Here is a 21,822-nt window from a genome sequence, read left to right on the forward strand (position 1 = left end):
AGATCATCCATGTGCAACTAACCTTAGGCAAAACTGCTATACAACTTGTAGCATGCTACAGACCACCCTTGCAATCTCAGGAACTCCATTCAGCCTTCCTGAAGACACTGGAGGATATGAAAGTCTCGCCAAATACCATCATATTCGGAGACTTCAACTACCCAAACATAGACTGGGTGCATTACTCAAGCCCCAACACCCTAGCCCAAAGGTTTCTGGAATTCATCAACTCAAATGCGATGGAAAAACTAGTCACCTCCCCCACACAGGGAAATAATATACTTGACCTGATCATCACAAACATGAGGACAAAATGCTCAACACCGGAAGTATACCCCTCACTAGTGAGATCAGACCATAAACTAATAACCCTAGATAGTCATATCCCACCTCCACCCCCAGCACAAAAGACCACAGTGAGAAACTTCTCAAAAGCCGACTTTACACTCCTTAGGACTGAAATGGTATCCTTCAAGCCCCCTGGGCCAGTGGAAACCACATCCCACACTGCTGAATCCTTCACAAATGCTTTCTATGGGCATCTCCAAGAATGCATGGATCCTGCAATCCCAAATAAAACCAAGACCCTTTCCACCAAAGGCAGGCATCCTATCTGGTGGACCCCAGCCATAAACAAACTTTATAACAAGAGAAGGAAGCTACTGCAAGACAGAGCAAAATCCCATGAAGGGAAGGCTTCCCTGATCAGCACTAGCAAAAACTACGTTAAGCTAATAAAATCATCAAAGGCCAACTTCGAGAGAAAAATCGCTAAGGACACTAAAGATAATCACAAGGCCTTTTTCAGTTATGTTAGAAACCTGGGCGGAAACCCTCAGATATGCACAGAGTTAGTTCATAATGGCAAAAAATACACTGAACCCACAGATATTGCCAACATACTGGCAGATAGGTTCAGTGCAAATTTCTCCCCTCCCTCTCCCCCAAAAGACAAAATAAATATCTCAGCTGAATGCAACCTCCCTGAAATCTCAGATATCCAGGTGAGAGCTGCCCTCAGCAAAGCTAAAAATACAGCATCCATGGGACCTGACGGTGTCCCGGGTTGCGTGCTACCTGAACTCCTAGAGGAGCTAAACCCGCACATAAGAACGCTGTTTAATCTTAGCCTTGCTACAGGATACGTCCCTGAACACTGGCGTACAGCTACAGTGGTCCCACTCCACAAAGGTGGCACCTCTACAGACCCTGGAAATTACCGCCCCATAAGCTTGACCAGCCTAGTCTGCAAAGCTATGGAAAGGATCATTATGGAACTCATAAACAAAGACATCGGGGACCTACAGACAATTGACCCTACCCAGTTCATCTTTGTAAAAGGCAGAATCCTGTCTTTTAAACCTGATGGACTTTTTTGAAACAGTCACTAGAGCCATAGATGAAGGCAAAGCAGTTCATACAGCCTACCTGGATCTGGCAAAAGCCTTCAACACTATACCCCACTCAGGCATCGTAGACAAGCTCAACAGCTTAAATGTAAACCCGTTTGTCACAAGATGGGTTGCAAACTGGCTAAAGGACAGAACCCACAAAGTCAGAATAGCAGGAGCTATGTCAGACTCTAAGCCAGTCACAAGTGGAGTCCCACAGGGCTCTGTCTTGGGAACCCTCTTGTTCAGCATTTATTTCTCAGATGTGCAGGCAAACATAGAGGGGTTGTGGCTGACAAAGTTTGCAGACGACTGCAAACTAGGCGCCATAGTCGACACACCAGCTGACACATGCATCCTCCAGAAGGGCCTCACAGAAACAGACGACTGGTGCCAGAGTCATGGCCTTAAACTTAATGCCAAAAAAAGTATAGTCATCCCTTTTGAAAAAAACAAAGTACCCACAAATTACCACATAGGTGGTAATCCACTAAGTATGGAAAAAGTAATCAGAGACCTGGGGACCCAAGTTGACAGTGACCTTTCATTTGACACCCACGTCGCCAAAGTGGTGAGAAAGACCTTCTACCTTGCCCACCTTATCATGAAGGGATTCACATCCAGATCAAAGGATGTCATTGTACCCTTATATTCCATCCTTATCAAGCCTATGATTGAGTACAATGCCCCGTTTTGTATGTACCTCACCCGGCACCTGCAGCAGCTGGAGAGGCCCCAAAAGTACCTTACCAAGAGGATCAAGGGTCTCCAGCATATGTCATATGCTGCCAGACTGAAAAAGCTCCAGCTCTGTTCAGTAGCATACCTCCTGCTCAGAGGTGATCTGTACCTTGCGTACAAGGCCATGTCCAGTTCAGAATTAATGGACATGCTCCACCTCAAAAAATCCAAATCCATCAGAGCCACGAGAGCTAAAGATGTAAACCTCAGCACAAATATGAATAGGACATGCTGGAGGGACAGATTCATAATCCAGAGGCTTCCCACACTCTGGAACAGGATACCTGTCCATGTTAGGCAGAGCCCCTCACTGACCCTTCAAGAGAAATCTGGATGAATGGATGGGTGATCGTAGGTTTACCTCGGTGGTCATCTCTGTGTCATTGCTAGATAGAGGCACAGTAAACTAAATTAAATTTAATTTAAATTGTACACTTTTGTATCATTACATGGGGTGGTGAAAGCCACATACACTTTGGCTAGGCTTATAAATGCCCTAGGGCAGATAGCCTAGTACTATACTATGAAACTATAATAAGCAGGGAATTTAGTATTCCTACCTCCATTGCAGTCAACTGTACAATTATGGGAGAATCGCCGTAGAATTTGCTCTGATAGAACAGATGGGTAACCGAAAGTTCTTCCCAAGTTTAGCACCCCTATCACTCAAAGGTAAGAATGTCCCAATGCATCTTTGTTAGGCCTGTGTCTGGGTTATTCATATGTGAAATGTAAGAGCTAAAAAGTACCATGGGAATGCAAGGCTAGGCTTTGTAAAATCCTCACAGATATGTACTTCTGAACCTATGATAGTACAAGCCTATCTTAAATTTTGTTAGCAGCTTTCTTTTCTACCCAGGCCTCCGCTGAAAATGGGCGCCCACCCATTTAGTCTTTCCTGATAAACAAATGTCAGATAAATTAAATAGAATTTCACTTGATGTTCTTCGTGTTTCACTTTTGCAGTCATCACATTTGGGTTGTCTTCTTGCAGTAGCCCTCAGTCGGCCTGATTATCAAAGTCTTGGGTCCTGCGTCTGTTGTTGTCTCATCTTCCATGACGTCAGGTAATGAGGGGTATAAAGCATGCAGCTGATGCCACTACATCAGTCTTTCTTGCCGTGCGGTGCCTGAAGCAGCAGCAGTTTGCAAGTGCCGGTCGGCTGACTCCTGAAATTTTCGTTTTGAGTTTCAGAACCGAAGTCTTCAATTAAGCTAAGTACCCCATTGGGGAATTTTTTCTTGGCTCTAAACCGATGTCAGTAAAAGTTAACAATTGTATTTCTTGTGCAAAGCAAATACCTCATAAAGATTTTCATTCGTATTGCATTCCTTGCTTAGGCCCAAACCACGACATACCTCACTGTCAGTTTTGTGCCTTATTCAAACCTCGAAGTATTCGTTGTCTGTTCATTTACGCTTCTAAATATTTTGGTACTCGGTTCAATTATCCAGAAATGGCTTCTGTAAGCCACCTGACTACCGACATTCTGAAAAAACACAAAGATAAAGACAGACCGCATAGGTCCAAAGCTGCCGACAACGCTTTTCCTAAGCTAGTCGCCAGTTCGCCGGTACTCAGTGAGGTGCTTTCGTACTTCAGATTTGCAGGCCTCTACTGAGACCCATTCAGAGTCCAGTATGCTGCGAGATGCTTCCTCGACTGTGGAACCTGCGGATGTCTCTATCTTGGATGGGTTTGGAGCTGCTGTGCAGGCACTAGCGTCTGAGGATGTATTCAGGCCTACTGACTTGCATATTAAACCGATGCCTATTTCTTCTTCAAGGCCTAAATCTTGATCCATGCCTAGAAAACCGATGCCCAGACCGCATGGTCAGGCCCCTGTGGCTAAAAAACAAATAAGAATGGCTGAAGACCTTATTACTCTAATTAGCGAAAGCCCCTCTTCCCCCCCCCTCTGAGACCTAGGACTGATTTTCCTTCTGATTCTTCTGATCAGGACTCTGAAATTTTTGTTTCCACTGATGACCAGGATTTACCCTTATCTACGTATGAGGATTCTGATGCAGAGAACTCCATTCCCTCTGCTTCCCCTCCAGAGGATTTCTCTTTTGGTGAAACCTTGCATACTCTTAGGGAGCATTTTCCCCAGGAAAGCCAGGATTACTCTGACTCCAAAAAGAGGCTTACGGATTTCTTACTCCTGACTCAACACAGGCCTTTAGCCATACCTCCTGTACTGGACATTAATGATGCTTTCTCATAATCTAGCCTGACCCCTGACTCTCTACCTCCTGCTCCCAGAAAACCTGATGGGTTTTACAGGGTTCCTGACTCTCACAAGTTCCTTTTTAAAAATCCTACTGCGGATCCTGAGACCATTTCACAGGGACCCCAAGGGCATTAAGGATACTACTGCCAAAAATCCTACCCCCTCTGATAGAGATTCCAGGACGCTGGATAGATGGGGCAAGAAGGTATATACTTCTGCAACCTTGGCCATTAGGGCTTTAAACTGCCAGTTTCATATGTTAAAGTATCAGCAGCATATTATTGGATTGCTTAAACAGAAAATGTTTATTCCTGACTGTGCTGAAAATAAAGATTTACAGGATTTAATGCATTCTGCTGAACAAGTTGGAAAACATACATGTTATGTGATCCTATCTCGCCTACATTCTGACTGATGGGCTCGGAGCCGATCCCTCGGCTCCGACTCGGCACGCTTATGCTATAGAGCGAGGCCTCTAATTGGCTGAGCTATCTTTATCCCAGGATGCACCCCCACTAATCCCCCAGATCTCGTTTGCCGCTTACAGAGCTTGGACGTGGTCTCAACATTGGCTGGGCTAAGTACTGTATTAATAGTCTCTTTTCCTGTCAGTAGTTCACTCTTTTCAACCCAAAAGCTGTTTTAACGGCTATTTTTTGTGTATGAGTGTGTCTCTTGTTGTTTTGTTGAATTTTGCTTAAATTTTCCTGTCAGGGAAGGTTCCGTTTAAGTTAGAGGGGCCTTCCCCTGTACTAACTACTTTAGTGGTTGTGTGTGGGTCAAGTACCCGTTTGAGGGTCTTGACCCTCCTTGTTTTCTTCCCTTTCTTTTTCTGTGTGTAAAAAAAAAAAAAAAAAAAAAAAAGTTTTTTCAGTTTAAAATATTCTGAGTTACGGGCATACTTATTTGTACCTGTGTCTTAAAGCTGTCTTAAAGTTTACTGTTGTGGTCTGTTTTTTTCTTGCACAACTATGTCTAAGGAACATAAACCCTCCGGGTTTAAAAAGTGCACGAGGTGTGGGTTCAAAATGTCCATAACGGACGACCACTCCTCGTGCGTCTATTGTCTTGGCGCCAAACATCTCCAGGAATCGTGCAGTGTATGCCATGCGTTTTCCTCCCGAGTCCTCCAGGAGAGGAAAAACAAATTAATCCTTAAAGGATTAATCAAGCCTTCTTTCGAGGAGGCTTTATCTTCCTCTCCGTCTCCTTCTAAGAAGAGGAAAGCGCCGGCTCCGACCAGTCAGTCGGAACCGACGGCTAAAAAAGCTAAGCAGACTTCTCCATCGGCTCCACAGACTTCGGAGCCGAGGTCGGAACGGTCTGCCTCGATGCCTCCAGCCTCGACCCCACTGGTTTCGGAGCCGAGGTCTGGAGCATCGAGAGGTGGGTCACCCTCATCGGCTCCACTGATATTGGAGCCGATAAGGGTCATCGGCTCAGACACTTCCCCCTCTGAGCCGAAGTCCTTATCGGCGCCGAGGGAAATTTCCTTGAAGGTTTCCTCGGAGCCGATAATTGTGGAGTCCTTTCGGGCGGTCCCGAGCCCTTCGGGCCGATGGAGAAATCGATTCGGCCCGATCGGTATCCTCGAGATCTTCCAGGATGTCTGATTCGGACATCGACAGGGTACTCGCCGACTTTTCCAGTCTCCGGTGTTCCAAAAGATGGTTTGGCTCCAGCCCATTTGGCTTGGAGCCGATGGTCCACTCCTTACTGTACTTCTTCCTCCAACAGCTTCGGCACCGTTGGAGCAGGTGTTGGTGGAACCAGTGGAGGTGTTAGGGTCAGGCCCGACCCTTGCTCCGGCTCCTGGGTCGGAGTTCAGTGCACGGTCTTTTTCCTTCGGCCCTGGGGAGGCTTGGGATTGATACCTTGGTCCCAAGTCTCCCTCTTGGTGCGTCGGCGGGAGTACCGTCCACTGTCGTGGCCACGGAGGGGGGACCTTCCCAGGATTCTGGTGGTCCCGCCTTCAGGGCTATGAGGAGTGCTCTAGCCAAATCTTCATTGGCTACCTCCACAGTTTCCCCAGTTCCTTCCCTACATTTGGAGACTGGGTCATTGGCAGTTCCCCTGTCCGCAGACAGCGGAGCCCCTGGGCCTCAGGTTACCCCCGCTGGGGTTTCTCCCCTCCTGGAGGTCCTTCTGAAGCCTCTTCGGAAGAACCTCCCAGGAAGAAAACGTGCAAGAGGAAGCTCGTTGACTCCCCTGACGAGTCTTTGACATCTGACACCGATCTCGATGATGCAGAGGGGTCCCCCAAGTCTTCCTCGGATGATGTCTCCTTTGCAGACATCCTGGAAGCCCTAAAACAACGAGGCGGCTGGCAGTCCAAACCTCCCTCTGCTGATGAGTCGGTGTTCCTGAAGGCCTTCGGGGCTCAGCCCTCTGCCTCCTGAGTGTCTCCGCCCTTCGACGAGCTCTTGGATTTGATCTGTCGAAGGGCGTGGGAACACCCGGACTCTGTGGAACCGGTGCCCGCTCGTCCAAACAAATTTCTTTCAGCACCCCCAGATAGAGAGTTCCTTACGAAAGGTGTGGCTGTGGATGCTATGGTGGTGGCATCTGCTACACAGCAGGATGTAGCAGAGGCTTCTACGTCCCTCCATCCTCCTAATAAGGAGTCTAGGAGCATGGATCGGTACGGCAAGCACACCCTAAGTTCAGCGGCCTATACCCTGAGGTCTCTGAACTACCTGACGCACTTTACGAGATTCCAGAGGGATCTGATTAAGGAGCTGTCCGATACCCTCTTATGTAACCTGCCTGAGGAGCTGGCCCAGACGGTTGGATCTCAGCTGGCTACAATGTCATCCATTTCAAACTCGTCCATGAGGCTCATCTCGTATGCGGCCGAAGGGGCGAGTAGAGCAGCAGTACAGGCATTGCTCTCGGAGACAAGCCTGGCTCCGCCTGTGTCATTCATGGAGGCCTTCAAGTCTACATTCGCCGACGCCCCCTTTGATGGGTCCTCCCTGTTTGGGCCCAAGGTGAAAGACACACTTACCCGCTGTGAACAGGAGGGTAAGATTCTGACTGCCGTGGGCACGATTTTCCACTCCCTTTCGGCCTTATCCCAAGGCTAAAGAGGAGGAAAATGTGGTTCGGAGATCGCAGAAGTCTTACCCTCTCAGCAGGAAGGTTCCCCTCCAGTGGCAGAGGAGGGGAAATTCATCAGGAAGACGCCGTCCCAGAGGCAGCAGAGGCCCCGCAACACTGGAGACCCTTGAGTCCTTTCGTGGCTCTTCAACTTTTCATAGTCCCTGAGGATTGCCCGACTGTGCTGCTCCGGAGCCAGTCGGGGTCGCCAAGCACCTAAAGGCCTGGGAAGGGATCACTCAGGACCGATGGGTGCTTCGAATTATCGCTGGAGGTTACTCCATCCCATTCTGTTGTCCCCCTCAGTCCAAAAGAATCCCGGACCCGCCACCCAGTCAGCGGGATACGCAGCCATAGAAATTTCAAAACTGCTGCAAAAGGAGCCATCCAACCGGTCCCCGCAGACCAGATCGGATTAGGGACTTACTCAAGATTCTTTTTAGTGCCAAAAAAGACCAGGGACTTGAGGCCCATTTTGGACCTAAGCAACCTAAACCGTTCAGTCAAGAAGTTCAAGTTCCGAATGGTCACTTTACAAACCATTCTCCCATTGTTGGAGAAAGGTGTTTGGATGTGCTCCATAGACCTCAAGGACGCGTATTACCATATCAAAATACATCAAACGTCCAGGAGACACTTGCGCTTCAGCCTAGGAGGCAGTCATTTTCAGTTCCGTGCGCTGCCCTTTGGTCTCACCACAGCCCCCAGGGTGTTCACCAAATGCTTGGCAGTAGTGACTGCTCACTTGAGGAGTCTAGGATTCCAGGTGTTTCCGTACCTAGGCGACTGGCTTCTAACTGCCACCACCAAGCATCTACTTCTCACAGACCTGCAAGCCACAACATCACTGGGCAATTCCCTCTGAATCACCTTCAATTGGCCAAAGTCTGTGTTACGGCCATCTCAAAGAATAAGATTCATAGGGGCAGAGATAGATTCAAACCAGATGCGGGTCTATCTACCTGCAGACAGAATTCAAATCATACAAAATCAGGTTCGAGCCTTACTCCCCAGGTCCTAAGCCCCAGCCAGAATGGTCATGCAACTATTGGGATCGATGTCTGCCACAGTTCTGCTAGTTCCCTTGGCAAGGTTACACATGAGAATCCTCCAGTGGCTTCTTTCAACTCAGTGGTCCTTTCAGGAACTCCCTCTCAGTCATCTAATATGGATCACAGAATCTTGCAGACGGGACCTTCGCTGGTGGCTAGTGTCCTCCAATTTGGATCAGGGACGACCCTTTGTTCTTCCTCCTCCGGCGGCCACTTTGACCACGGACGCCTCCCAGATGGGGTGGGGGGGCATTCCCTGGGCAGGTCAGTCCAGGGCAAATGGCATCCGGAAGAGACCTCTCTCCACATCAACATCCTAGAAATGAGGGCAGTACTCCTGTCCCTTCAAACCCTTCACTATTACTTCCCTCAGGAAGTAATTGCTGTTCACTCGGACAACATGTTAGTTGTCTGGTACCTGAACAAGCAGGGAGGGACCAGATCCTATCCTCTTTGCAGAGAAGCGATGAGGGTCTGGGAATGGGCAGTCTCGACCAAACGCTTCCTAGTGGCTACTCACATACCGGGCAAATCCAATGTCATAGCCGACAGGTTGAGCAGAACCATCCTCTCTCCTCACGAATGGTCTCTGAACATGACTATTACAAGACAGATTTTCAGCGAATGGGGAGTTCCATGCTGCGACCTCTTCGCGACTCCTCTGAATGCGAAGTGCAAAGATTTTTTTCTCCCTAACCCCGGCTCCGGGGAAGAGCCCTATGGACGCGTTAGTCCATCCTTGGCCCACCGGCCTGCTTTATGCCTTCCCTCCAGTTCCTCTCCTACCCAAGGTAATTCAGAAGGCGTCTCTCTTAGGGAGCAAGATGATCTTAATTGCTCCTTACTGGCCTCGTCAAGTCTGGTTTCCCTATCTTCGGAAACATGCTCTGGAAGGTCCATGGTTCCTGGACCAGGTCCCAGACCTACTGATTCATCAGTCGGGACTACTACACCAGTCCCTACACACATTAAGATTGACGGCCTGGCTCCTCCTCTTCCAACCATAGTCAGGAGACATGCACTAGACCCAGATGTAGTGCACATATTGTCTTCAGCCCACAAGTCTGCTACTGAAGAAACTGTATTCTAGCAAATGGAAAGATTTGCTATATGGGCTCAACTCCGGGCCTGGACCCCATTTCAACTCCGTGGCAGAAGTACTCAAGTTCCTAACCTCTCTTTTCAACCAAGGCTCTTCTGTTTCTACCATCAAAGTACAATTGGCAGCGATTTCTAATTTTCATGAATCCATAGACCCACCCTTAATGAGCAACAGGTTGTGTAAGACCTTCTTGAAAGGTGCTGCTCTATTAAGACCTCCGGTTTCTCATCCTGCACCTCCATGGGATCTCGATATAGTATTACGTGCCTTGACTTCTTCCCCCTTTGAACCGGCAGCTACCTGTGATTTAAAGTTTCTATCATGGAAGACAGCTTTTCTAGTGGCAATTACTTCAGCCAGAAGGGTTACAGAACTTCAAGCTTTGTCAGTGAAACCCCCGTACTTGGTCTTTCATACAGAGTTTCCCTCAGACCAAATCCTTCTTTTGTTCCTAAAGTCTGTTCTACTTTATGCTTGCAACAGTCATTAGAGCTCCCAGTTTTTTTCCCAAAATACTCCAATAAAGCGGAATTTATTTTCCACACACTAGATGTCCACAAGCAGTTACGTTTTTATTTGGATAGGACCAAACAATCAAGGAAGACAGATCCGTTGTTTGTGTCCTTTGCAGAAAACAAATTGGGCAACGCGGTCACAAAGGTCACTATTGCCAAATGGATCAGGGACTGTATTACTCAAGCTTATGTTTGTTCTAACAAGGAGCTTTCCACCTCTGTCAAGGCTCATTCTACAAGGGCTATGGCTACTTCGGTAGCATTTCATTCTAAGCTTGCTATTAGTGACATTTGTGCTGCGGCTACATGGTCTTCCCGCATACCTTCATTTCTCACTACAAATTAGATGTGGCATCTAGAGGACGAGCTTCATTTGGTTCCACAGTGCTCAGGAGTGTTTTCCAATGAGCCACCCGGGATTTAGGTGCTAGGGACGCTGTCCCATCAGTCAGAATGTAGGCGAGATAGGATCACATAACATCTTTTAGTTATGTACTCACCATAACTTCAGATGTTTGGGATCCATCTACATTCTAATAACCCACCCTCCTTCCCCTTCCTTGGAGATCAGAGGATATCAGAAGGTCCGAATCCTGTTGTTTCATCTTGAAACATCTAACAATGTTATATAATCAAGCTGTGCATGTGTGCATGAATGCGGACAAACAAGATCTGGGGGATTAGTGGTGGTGCATCCTGGGATAAAGATAGCTCAGCCAATTAGAGGCCTCGCTCTATAGCATAAGTGTGCCGTGGAGCCGAGGGATCGGCTCCGAGCCCATCAGTCAGAATGTAGGCGAGATGGATCCCAAACATCTGAAGTTATGGTGAGTACATAACTAAAAGTTTGCAATGTGGTTTTGATACATTAGAGGCATCTTGCAGGGCTGCTGTCACTGGGTCTGTACTTAGAAGGCATTCTTGGCTTAATGAGCAATCTTTGTCAGATTATGTTAAGGCTAAATTGCTGGGTCTCCCTTAATCCAAGACCGCCTGTTTGGCAGCAAAGCAGAAGTACTACTTAAAAAGATGGAGGAAAAAGCTAGCTCTATGCAAACTGTTAAAGATTTCCTGAAAATACAGCCTCCCAGATTTAGTAGGCATTGGCCCTCTAAAAATTTGTCCTTTCCTGCCTCTTCCAGGTCTTCAGTCCAAACCCAGAACCAGCAGAACATACAGGCTGCAGTCCCACGGGACTCGCAGGACTAAGCAGTGGGGGGCTCCCACCTCCAAAACAGGAAGTAGTAAGACCCCACCCCCCATGGTAAACTGTCTCAATAACTTAACTTTAAACCTTCCAAGCCGTGCTCAACTGACTATTCCTTTACTGGGCAAGATTACCATGCAGGCAAAAAAACTGGGAACTCTTTACCCAGGACAAATATAGTTTCCCAAGGATACAAATTCCACTTCCACTCCTTACCAACCCCAAAAGGTTGGCCAAATCTGCCCCCAAATCAGTGGGCAGAGGTTCAAAGCAAGATGTTCTTCGTGTTTCACTGTTGCAGTTATTACATTTGGGTAATCTGCTTGCAGGTTGCCCTCAGTCGGCCTGATTAACAAAGTCTTGGGTCCTGAGTCGGTTGCTGTCCCTTCTTCCATGACATCAGGTCGTCAGGGGTATAAAACATGCAGCCGACGCCATTTACATTAGTCTTTCTTGCCGTGCGGTACCCGAAGTAGAAGCAGTTCACAAGTGCCGGTCGTCTGACTCCTGAAATTTTCGTTTTCGAGTTTCAGAACCGAAGTCTTCAACTAAAAGTTAAGTACCCCGTTGGGGAAACTTTTTCTTCCTCCTTTCCGATGTCAGTAAAAGTGAATAATTGCATTACTTGTGAAAAGCAAATAACTCATAAAGATTTTCATTCGTACTGTATTCCTTGCCTACGCCCTGACCACGACGTACCTTGATGTCGGTTTGTGTTTTATTTAATCAGCGCACAATCCATCGTTGGCATATTTTTGCCTCTAAATATTTCTGTTCTCGATTTAATTATCCAGAAATGGCGGTTAGCCATCCGACTACCGGGATTCTGAAAAACCGCAAAGATAGACAGACAGGCTGTTGAGGTCCAAAACTGCTGTCGACGCTTCTAAGCCAGTCGCAAGTTCACCGTTACTCAGTGAGGCGCTTTCACAGCCCCTGATACCCCCTACTTCAGATTCGCAGGCCTCTACTGAGACCCATTCGGAGTCCGGTATGCCGCGAGATGCTTCAACTATGGAACCCGCGGATGTCTCTACCTTGGATGAGTCCAGAGCCGCTGTGCAGGCACCGGCTTCTGAGGGTGTATTCAGGTCTATGGACTTGCATATTAAATCAACGCCTCCTTCATTACGAAGGCCTAAATCTCAATCCATGTCTAAAAAACCAACGCCCAGACCACATGCTCAGGCCTCTATGCCTAAAAAACAAATGATTAAAATGGCTGAAGATCTAATAACTCTAATCAGGGGTAGACCCCCCCCCCCAAGAGGCCTAGGGCTGAGCTTGATTATGAATCTTCTGATCAGGATTATGTTTCTGACTCTTCTGATGACCTGGATTTGTTCTTACCTATTTATGAGGAATTTGATGCAGGGGACTCTATTCCCTCTGCTTCCCCTCGTGAGGATTTTTCTTTTGGGGAAACCTTACATACTCTAAGGGAGCATTTTCACTGAGAAAGCTAGGAATTTTCTGATTCAAAAATGAGGCTTAGGGATTTCCTTCTCCTACCTCAGCATAGGCCTTTGGATTTTCCTCCTGTGCTAGACATTGTTGATGCTTTCTCGGAATCCATTTTGGCCCCTGATTCCCTGCCTTCTGCTCCCAATAAACCTGACTGATAGAACTAGTGGGACTCTGGGACCCTGTAGTGTTTCAAAAATCCTATTGCAGATCCAGAGACCATTTCACAGGGGCCCAAGGGCATTAAGGCTTCTACTGCTAAAAATCCTACCCATTCTGATAGAGATTCCAGGGTGCTGGATAGATTGGGAAAAAAAGATTTATACTTCAGCAGCTTTGGCAATTGGAGCTTTAAACTGCCAATTTCATATGTTAAAATATCAGCAACATGTTATCGGACTGCTTAAACAGAAAATTATGTTGATTCCTGTCTGTGTGGAAAATAAAGACTTATAGGATTTAATGCATTCTACGAACAAGTTGGAAAACACACTTTGCAATGTGATTTTTATTCTTCAGAGGCCTCCTGCAGGGCTGCTGTTACTGGGTCCGGGCTTAGAAGGCATGCTTGGCTTATGGAGCCATCTTTGTCTGATCATGATAAAGCTAAATTGTTGGATGCTCCTTTATATCAGGCCCGCCTATTTGGCAACAAGGCTGAAGATGTTCTTAAAAAGATGGAAGATAAAGCTAAATCTATGCAAACTGTTAAAGATTTTTTACAAGTTCAGCCTCCTAGATTTAGTAGGCACTGGCCTTCTAAGAATTGGTCCTTTCCAGCCCCTTCCAGGTCTTCGCAAGACAAACCCAGACACAACAAAAACCCCAGGTTTCAGTCCCAGGGGACTCGCAGAACTAAGCCATGGGGGGGCCTCCACTTCCAAGTCTTGGGAATAATGAGGCAACCCCCCCCCCCCCCCCCCATGGTAAACTGTCTCAAAGACTTCCTTTTAAAATTTCCAAGCACTTATCTTCTGACTGCCCCTTTGGGGGGAAAGATTGCTCTTCATGCAAAGAACTAGGAACTCATTACTCAGGACAAACTGGTTTTAAATGTAGTGTCCCAGGGATACAGATTTCACTTCCATATGTTGCCAATGCCAAGTGGGTGGCCGGACCTACCCCCAAATCAGTGGGCAGAGGCTCAAAAACAAGTACTTTCACTCTTAAGCATGGGAACTATTCAACGGGTACCAGAAGAGGAAAAGGGACCAGGTTTCTACTCCAGACTTTTTCTGGTACCCAGAAAAGACAAATCATGCCATCCAATCCTGGACCTGTCTACTCTAAACACCTTTTTGGAGATTCCAAAATTCAAGATGCTGACTCTTCACCAATTACTTCCTGTGCAAGGCTAAGACGCCTGGTTGGCAACACTAGATTTAAAAGAAGCATACCTACACATCCCAATCAGGGAATCCTGCAGAAGATACCTACGCTTCAAAGCAGGCTACACGCACTATCAGTTCTCTGCACTGCTCTTTGGCTTATCTACTGCGCCCAGGGTATTCACAAAGTGCCTAGCTTCAGTTATTGCATTTTGCAGGCAAAGAAGTATTCAAATATACCCATACCGGGACGATTTTCTAATTCAGGCAGAAAGCCAGGACATACTTTTGAATCATCTGGCGTTTGTAAAAAAAAAAAAAGAGAGAGGGGGGGGGGGGGTTTAACTTGTCTGGGGTATACCATAAACAAAAAGAAATCACAACTTATACTCTGTCAACACATTACACTCCTGGGAGCAAGCTTGAATACAACTTCCCAGATGGCTTACCTCACGCCAGAAAACCAAATTCATTTGACTACCTACTTCAAGTGACCACAAAAACCCTGCTATCTGCAAGACAAAAACTGCAAGCCTTGGGGTTCATGTCCTCCTGCATTCTTTTAATTCCATATGCAAGACTGTATATGAGGAAACTACAGTGGTATCTAAAAAACCTATGGAGTCAACATTCTTACAGCCTAAAAACAATGATTCCTATCATACCTTGTCTACGCCTACAATTCCTTTGGTGGGCAAAGGCCTGCCACCAAAACAAGGGGCTAACTTTCACACCACCCCATGCCGCCCAAACCTTAACAGATGCATCAGACTATGCATGGGGGGGGTCACCTGGCAGGGAAGTGCATTCAGGGCAAATGGAACCCAAGTCAAATGCATCTGCATATCCATCAAAAAGAAATGTTAGCTGTACAGAATGCTCTGACAGCCTTCAAGGACTACATTCTTCCAGGACAGCTAATGGTAAAGATTGACAGTACCACGGTTAGGTGGTACATAAATAAGCAGGGGGGTACACATTCTTACCCCCTCTGCAGACTAGCCATGGCATTGTGGAACACAGCCTTGAGCTACCAAGTGCACCTACAAGCTCAATTCCTGCCAGGAAAATTAAATACACTGGCAGAAGGACTAAGCAGAAACCTCAGGGACCCACACTAGTAGAATCTGGAACCAAGGATTTTCAACATGTTGCCAAGCGAATGGGGGAGCCCAGATATAGATCTGTTTGCCTCCCCATAGAACTACCAATTGGACAAATTTTGCACAAGGACTCCCCCCAAACAAGCTTGGAAAGTGGATGCTCTGTCTTTCAGCTGGAAAAACTTATCAGTCTATGCCTTCCCCCCGCTGCCTCTGCTCTCCAAAGTACTACTAAAAGTCAAACAGGACAAACCAAGGATGATTTTGATTTCTGCAGACTGGCCGCGGCAACACTGGTACCCCCTCCTGCGCAGTGTGTTAAGGTCATCTCCTTGGCACCTGCCTCAGACTCCTTTCCTGCTGTCTCAGCAGGAGAACCAGATTCTGCAACCTCAGCTTCCAACACTGAAAATTGCAGCCTGGCTAATTTCTTACTGTCCCTTACCATCCCTCAGCAAACCTGTGATGGATGTCATCTTAGAGGCAAGGAGGCCTAGTACTAGAAAATCTTATGCTGAAAAATGGAAAAGATTCTGTGCCTGGAACCAATCTCAAGGGATGAGCACATCAGCGTCCAATTTACCTTAGATTTTGCAATACTTAACTGAGATGCTTTACAAGGGCCCGTCTCTTTCCTCCATTAAAATCCCTGCCTCAGCCATTTCAGCTCATTATAACACAGAACCTCGCCTCTTTCATCCACTGCTCAAGCAGTACTTCAGAGGGACCAAAATGTTGAGACCACCCAGGAGAGCTCCAACCCAGCCTGGGACCTTAACTTTGTATTGGAGAAACTCACTCTACCTCCTTTTGAGCCAGCTGCTACTACAGACTTAAAATTTATTTCTTGGAAAACAGCTTTCCTTTTAGCAATCGCTTCAGCTAGAAGAGTATCTGAATTACAGGCCCTTATGGCAGTGGAGCCTTTCATCATCCTTCATGCGGACAGGGTGTCACTCAGAACCAATCCATCCTTCATGCGGACAGGGCGTCACTCAGAACCAATCCATCCTTCATGCCCAAGGTGGTATCCAGTGTGGCTCTTAATCAGTCCATTCATTTGCCAACCTTCTTTCCCAATCCACAGAACAAAGGTGAACGGATTCTGCATTCCTTGGATGTGCACAGACAACTTAGATTCTACTTGGACAGGACTAAACCTCAGAGAAAATCTGAAGAACTGCTGATAGCATTTGCTGCAGGGGCAGAGGGGGAAGGCTATTCCTAAACAAACCATTTCTAAATGGATAAGCCATTGCATTCATTTCTTCTATAAGCACCATGGAAAACCTATCCCCCATGGGATCAGACCTCACTCCACCAGGGCTGCATCTACTTTTACAGCCTTTCTCAAAGGTGTGCTTACCTGGGACATCCTAGAAGCTGCTACCTGGAGTTCTGTGCAAACTTTCACCAAGCATTATCATTTGCTAATTTTCTCTAAATCCAGAGCTGACTTTGCTACTGCAATCTTGCAGGGCCGTATAGCTGGCCCTAATGCTATGTAAACTCCTCTTCCCAACAATAGCTTTGGGAATCTACCCAAAATGTAATGACTGCAACAGGGAAACACGAAGAACATAGTACAGTTGTGTACACAACATAAATGTAGATGTCGGAGTGTATTCACTGTTGCAGTCCTGGTTACCCTCCCTCCTGCCCCCTAACTTCTTTTGGCTATTCCTCTACTTTCCTTTACTGTGCTTAAAAGCCTTTTTGGTGTATTTGCTTTTTTGTTGAGGGTATACTTTGGTGTTTTTATGTTTAATTGCTCCCCATTAGGGGGCACCTGACATCTGGGGCAAGAAAAACTGAAGTAATGGCGTCGGCTGCATGTTTTATACCCCTGACAACCTGACATCATGGAAGAAGGGACAGCAACCGACGCAGGACCCAAGACTTTGTTAATCAGGCCGACTGCAACAGTGAACACATTCAACATCTGCATTTATGGTAAGTGTACACAACTGTACTTTCTCGTTCTTTTAAGCATCAGGGCTATTCAGCCTGTCCCAGAAGGAGAATGGGGACAAGGTTTCTACTCGAGACTTTTTATGGTACCCAGAAAAGACAATTGCTGACATCCTATCCTGGACCTGTGTATACTAAACACAATTTTGGTAATCCTAAAATTCAAGATGCTAATTCTTCTTTGCTTCCTTTGTTAGGCAAAGATGCCTGGTTGGCAACACTGGATTTAAAGGGAAGCCTTACCTGCACATCCCAATAAGGGAATCTTGCAGAAGATACCTATGCTTCAAAGCAAGCTACATGCACCATCAATTCTCTGCACTGCCCTTTTGCTTATCTACTGCGCTCAGGGTACTCAAAGTGCCTAGCTCCAGTCATTGCTTTTTCCAGGCAAAGAAATATTCAAATATACCCATAACTGGATGATTGTCCAATTCAGACAGAAAGCCAGGGCATACTATTGAATCATCTGGCATTTGTAAAGAAATTGCTGACTTCTCTGGGGTATACCATAAATGAAAAGAAATCACATCTTGTACCCTGCCGGCAAATTGTATTCCTGGGAGCAAGCTTGAATACAACTTCCCAGATATCCTACCTCACGCCAGAGAAACAAGTTCATTTGACAGCCTACTTCAAACTACTGGCCACACAGACCCAGCTATCTGCAAGGAGAATACTGCAAGCACTGGGGTTCATGGCCTCCTGCATTCTATTAATTCCATATGCAGGACTGCATATGAGGAAACTACAATGGTATCTAAAAAGCCTATAGTGTCAACATTCTCAGGATCTAGAATCAATGTTTCCTATCATACCTTAACTACAGATAGAGTTCCTTTGGTGGGTAGAGGCCTGCCACCAAAACAAGGGACTGCCATTCACTCTACCCCCTGCCGCCCAAACCCTGTCAACAGACGCATCAGACTATGCATGGGGGGCTCACTTGGCAGGGAAGTGCATTCAGCGCAAATGGAACCCAAGTCAAATGCACCTGCATTTCAATCAAAAAGAAATGATAGCTGTACAGAATGCTCTGACAGCCTTCAAGGACCACATTCTTCCAGGGCAATTAATGGTAAAGACTGAACACCACTGTGATGTGGTACATAAACAAGCAGGGTGGAACCCATTCATACCCTCTCTGCAGACTAGCCATGGCTCTGTGGAACACAGCCTTGAGCTACCAAGTGCACCTACCGGCACAATTCCTGCCAGGAAAGCTAAATACACTGGCAGACAACCTAAGCAGAAATCTCATGGACCCACTCGAGTGGAAACTGGAACCAAAGATATTCAACATGTTGGGAAACAAATGGGGGAGCCCAGAGATAGACCTGTTTGCCTCCCCCCAAAACTACCAATTAGACAAATTCTGCACAGGGACTCTCCACAAACAAGCTTGGAAAGTGGATGCCCTCTCCTTCACCTGGAAAAACCTATCAGTTTATGCCTTTCCACCTCTGCATCTCCTCTCCCAATGTACTACTAAAGATCAAACAGGACAAACCAAGGACAATACTGATTGCACCAGACTGACCACGTCAACACTGGGTACCCCATCTTGTGCAGTGTGTCACTGCTGGCACTATGACAAATGCTTCAGATCCCTACCCTGCTGTACCAGCAGGAGTGCCAGATTCTGCACCCACAGCTTCAAACCTTGAACCTGGCAGCCTGACTAATTACCTGATCTCTCTGTTTCCATCCCTCAGTAAACAAGTGATGGATGTCATTCTGGAGGCAGGTATGCCCAGTACTAGAAAATCCTATGCTGAAAAATGGAAAAGATCCTGTTCCTGGAGCCAAACTCAGGGGATGGGCACAGCAGCACCCAATTTACCTCCGATTCTTCAATACTTAACTGAGATACATCACAAGGGCCATTCCTTTTCCTACATCAAAATTCATGCCTCAGCCATTTCAGCTCAGTACAATACAGAACCACCCCCACTTCTCTCATCCACTGTTGAAGCAGTTCCTCAGAGGGGCCAAAAACTCAAGACCATCCAGGAGAGCCCCAGCCTAGGACCTCAACTTTGTATTGGAAAAACTCACTCTACCTCCTTTTGAGCCAGCTGCAAATGCAGAAATGAAATTCCTTTCTTGGAAAACAGCCTTCCTTCTAGCCATCACTTCAGCAAGAAGAGTGTCTGAATTACAGGCCCTCATGGCAATGGAGCCCTTTCATCATCTTTCATACGGACAGGGTGTCCCTCTGGACCAATCCCTCCTTCATGACCAAGGTGGTATCCAGTGTGGCCCTTAGTCAGTCCATTCATTTGCCAACCTTCTTTTCTAATCCACAGAACAAGGGGGAACGAATACTGCACTTATTGGATGTGCACGGATAACTTAGATTTTACTTGTACAGGACTAAACCTCTCAGGAAATCCGAACAGCTGCTGGTTGCATTTGTAGTAGGGGCAGAGGGGAAGGCCAGTTCAAAGCAAACCATTTTTAAGTGGATAGGCCACTGCATTAATTTCTGCTGTAAGCACCATGAAAAACCTACCCCACAGGGGATTAGACCACATTCAACCAGGGCTGCATCTACCTCTACTGCCTTTCTCAGAGGTGTCCCTACCAAGGACATCCTAGAAGCTGCTACCTGGAGTTCTTTACATACCTTCACCAAGCACTACCACTTGCCAATTTTTTCTAAATCCAGAGCTGGTTTTGCCACTGCAGTCTTGCAGGGCCTTATAGCTGGTCTTAATGCTAATTTCCTCCTCCCATCCTTAGCTTTAGGAATCTACCCATATGTGATGATTGCAACAGTGAAACACGAAGAATATAGTCCAGTTGTGTGCACTTACATAAATGTAGATGTTCGAGTGTGTTCACTGTTGCAGTCCCGGTTACTCTCCCTCCAGCCCCCTGACTTCTATTGACTATATACCTCGATTCTTGTTTAGTATGCTTAAAGCTTTTTGTTGCATTTGTTTTTTTATGTTGGAGGTGTAACCTTGTATTTAATTGCTTCCCATTATGGGGGGCACCTGACATCTGGGGCAAGAAAATCTGATGTAATGGCGTCAACTGCATGCTTTATACCCCTGACTACCTGACGTCATGGAAGACGAGACAGCAACCGACACAGGACCCAAGACTTTGATAATCAGGCCGACTGAGGGCTACTGCAAGCAGATAACGCAAATGTGATGACTGCAACAGTGAATACACTCAAACATCTACATTTATGGTAAGTTGACAGAACTGTACTTTCTGACACCTGCAGAGTTCTTGTCTAATCAGATTTTGCCTGAATTATTTGGACTGCAGTTTTGAAACCTACCTTTAAGCAAAATCACATATCTTGAACTGCAGATGTTACATAGAAATTATAAATAAAGTTCATAATGTACTACGTTTGTTAATGGTGATATTTTGTCATCTAGACATAAAGTTGATTTTGTAGTAAGTAATAATTTGCAAAAAAAAAAAACTTATTTGAATTACGTGGGCAACGTATCAGTGGGTTTTTTGATCATGAAGATGCGGTCTTCAGTTTACCTTTTAAGAATTTTATTATAAGATGTCTTAGTATTTATTTGGCAAGTAACTGTAGTATCTGCAGGTCAGTGCTAGGTGTCAAGTATCAGTACCAAGTGTTTCCAGTATCGTGTATGCTTTCATTTGATATCATGGAGTGCAATATAAAATCCTTGTAGGTCAGGTTAACAGAAATAGGAAAACAATATACATACTCATTTTTGAACAAATAATTTTTTCTTGGTCACCAACCATCCATTTTGAGTCAGGAGCTATTGCTGACTTGTATGCTGTGTGTGCATGTGAATTTACTTTCACAGTACTTTTTAGTGGGCACCCAAGATATTTATGTGAATATAGTATTTGTGCAGACTTGCATGTTTTGTTGCTAAACAGTTCTAAAATTGTCGGAAAGGCAATACTTGGAACAAATTACCTCAAGGACTTTTTAAGTAATGCGTATACTTTCATTTGACATCATAACATGTTTCAAGTTGTGAAAAGCCTTAGAATAGCATGTGTTCATAATTTGGCCTGAATTCAAATTGCTGAGGATTATGCAGATCACTGTAGAAGTATTAACTTCAGGGAAGTCTGCTGCAAGATGAGGTCCAACCAGACTTTTGTGGCTGAGCATCCTTCCTCTTTAGCTGTGCTGATATCACCTTACCTCATATGTCTTCATAAAGGTGACGTCAGCCCAAGGCATCTCCTGTTCTTTCTTACTACATCACTAAATCCCTCAGTGCACTGTTTGGTATAGGGAGGTGCACTCATTAAGTTTTTTGATCTGGGCTTTGATGAGTTGTAGTAGTTTGGCGTGCACGTTAAGTTATGCAACTCATTTTTGATTTTCCTTCTCTCTGTCTGAGATGCTAATTGCAAATGATAGCTAAACCTTAGAGTAATAATTAAAAGCAAGTAATCACAGCCTGCATAAGCCTAGTTAGTCCGCTTAAGCTGCGCATCTGCAAATGTAAGTTTACTGTAAAAATTTTCATTACAGCTTTTGGTAGACTGAGGCCCTTAGTTAATTTTTTTTTATTTTATTTTGTTCTAACCCAGTCTTAACAGAAATGTTAAAATGCTGATTATGACCAGTTTAGTTTTTGTATAGGTA

General features: G+C 45.9%; 1 protein-coding gene across 1 annotated transcript in view; it reads left to right on the forward strand.

Moving 5' to 3' along the window:
• The window catches only part of RANGAP1 (Ran GTPase activating protein 1), a 1,872,200-nt gene that overhangs the window by 1,079,332 nt on the left and 771,046 nt on the right, over nucleotides 1–21,822 (forward strand). The window lies entirely within an intron of this gene.

The sequence above is a fragment of the Protopterus annectens genome, chromosome 1.part1, assembly GCF_019279795.1.
Source record: "Protopterus annectens isolate FY-2018-M chromosome 1.part1, PAN1.0, whole genome shotgun sequence".
Lineage (NCBI taxonomy): Eukaryota > Metazoa > Chordata > Ceratodontiformes > Protopteridae > Protopterus > Protopterus annectens.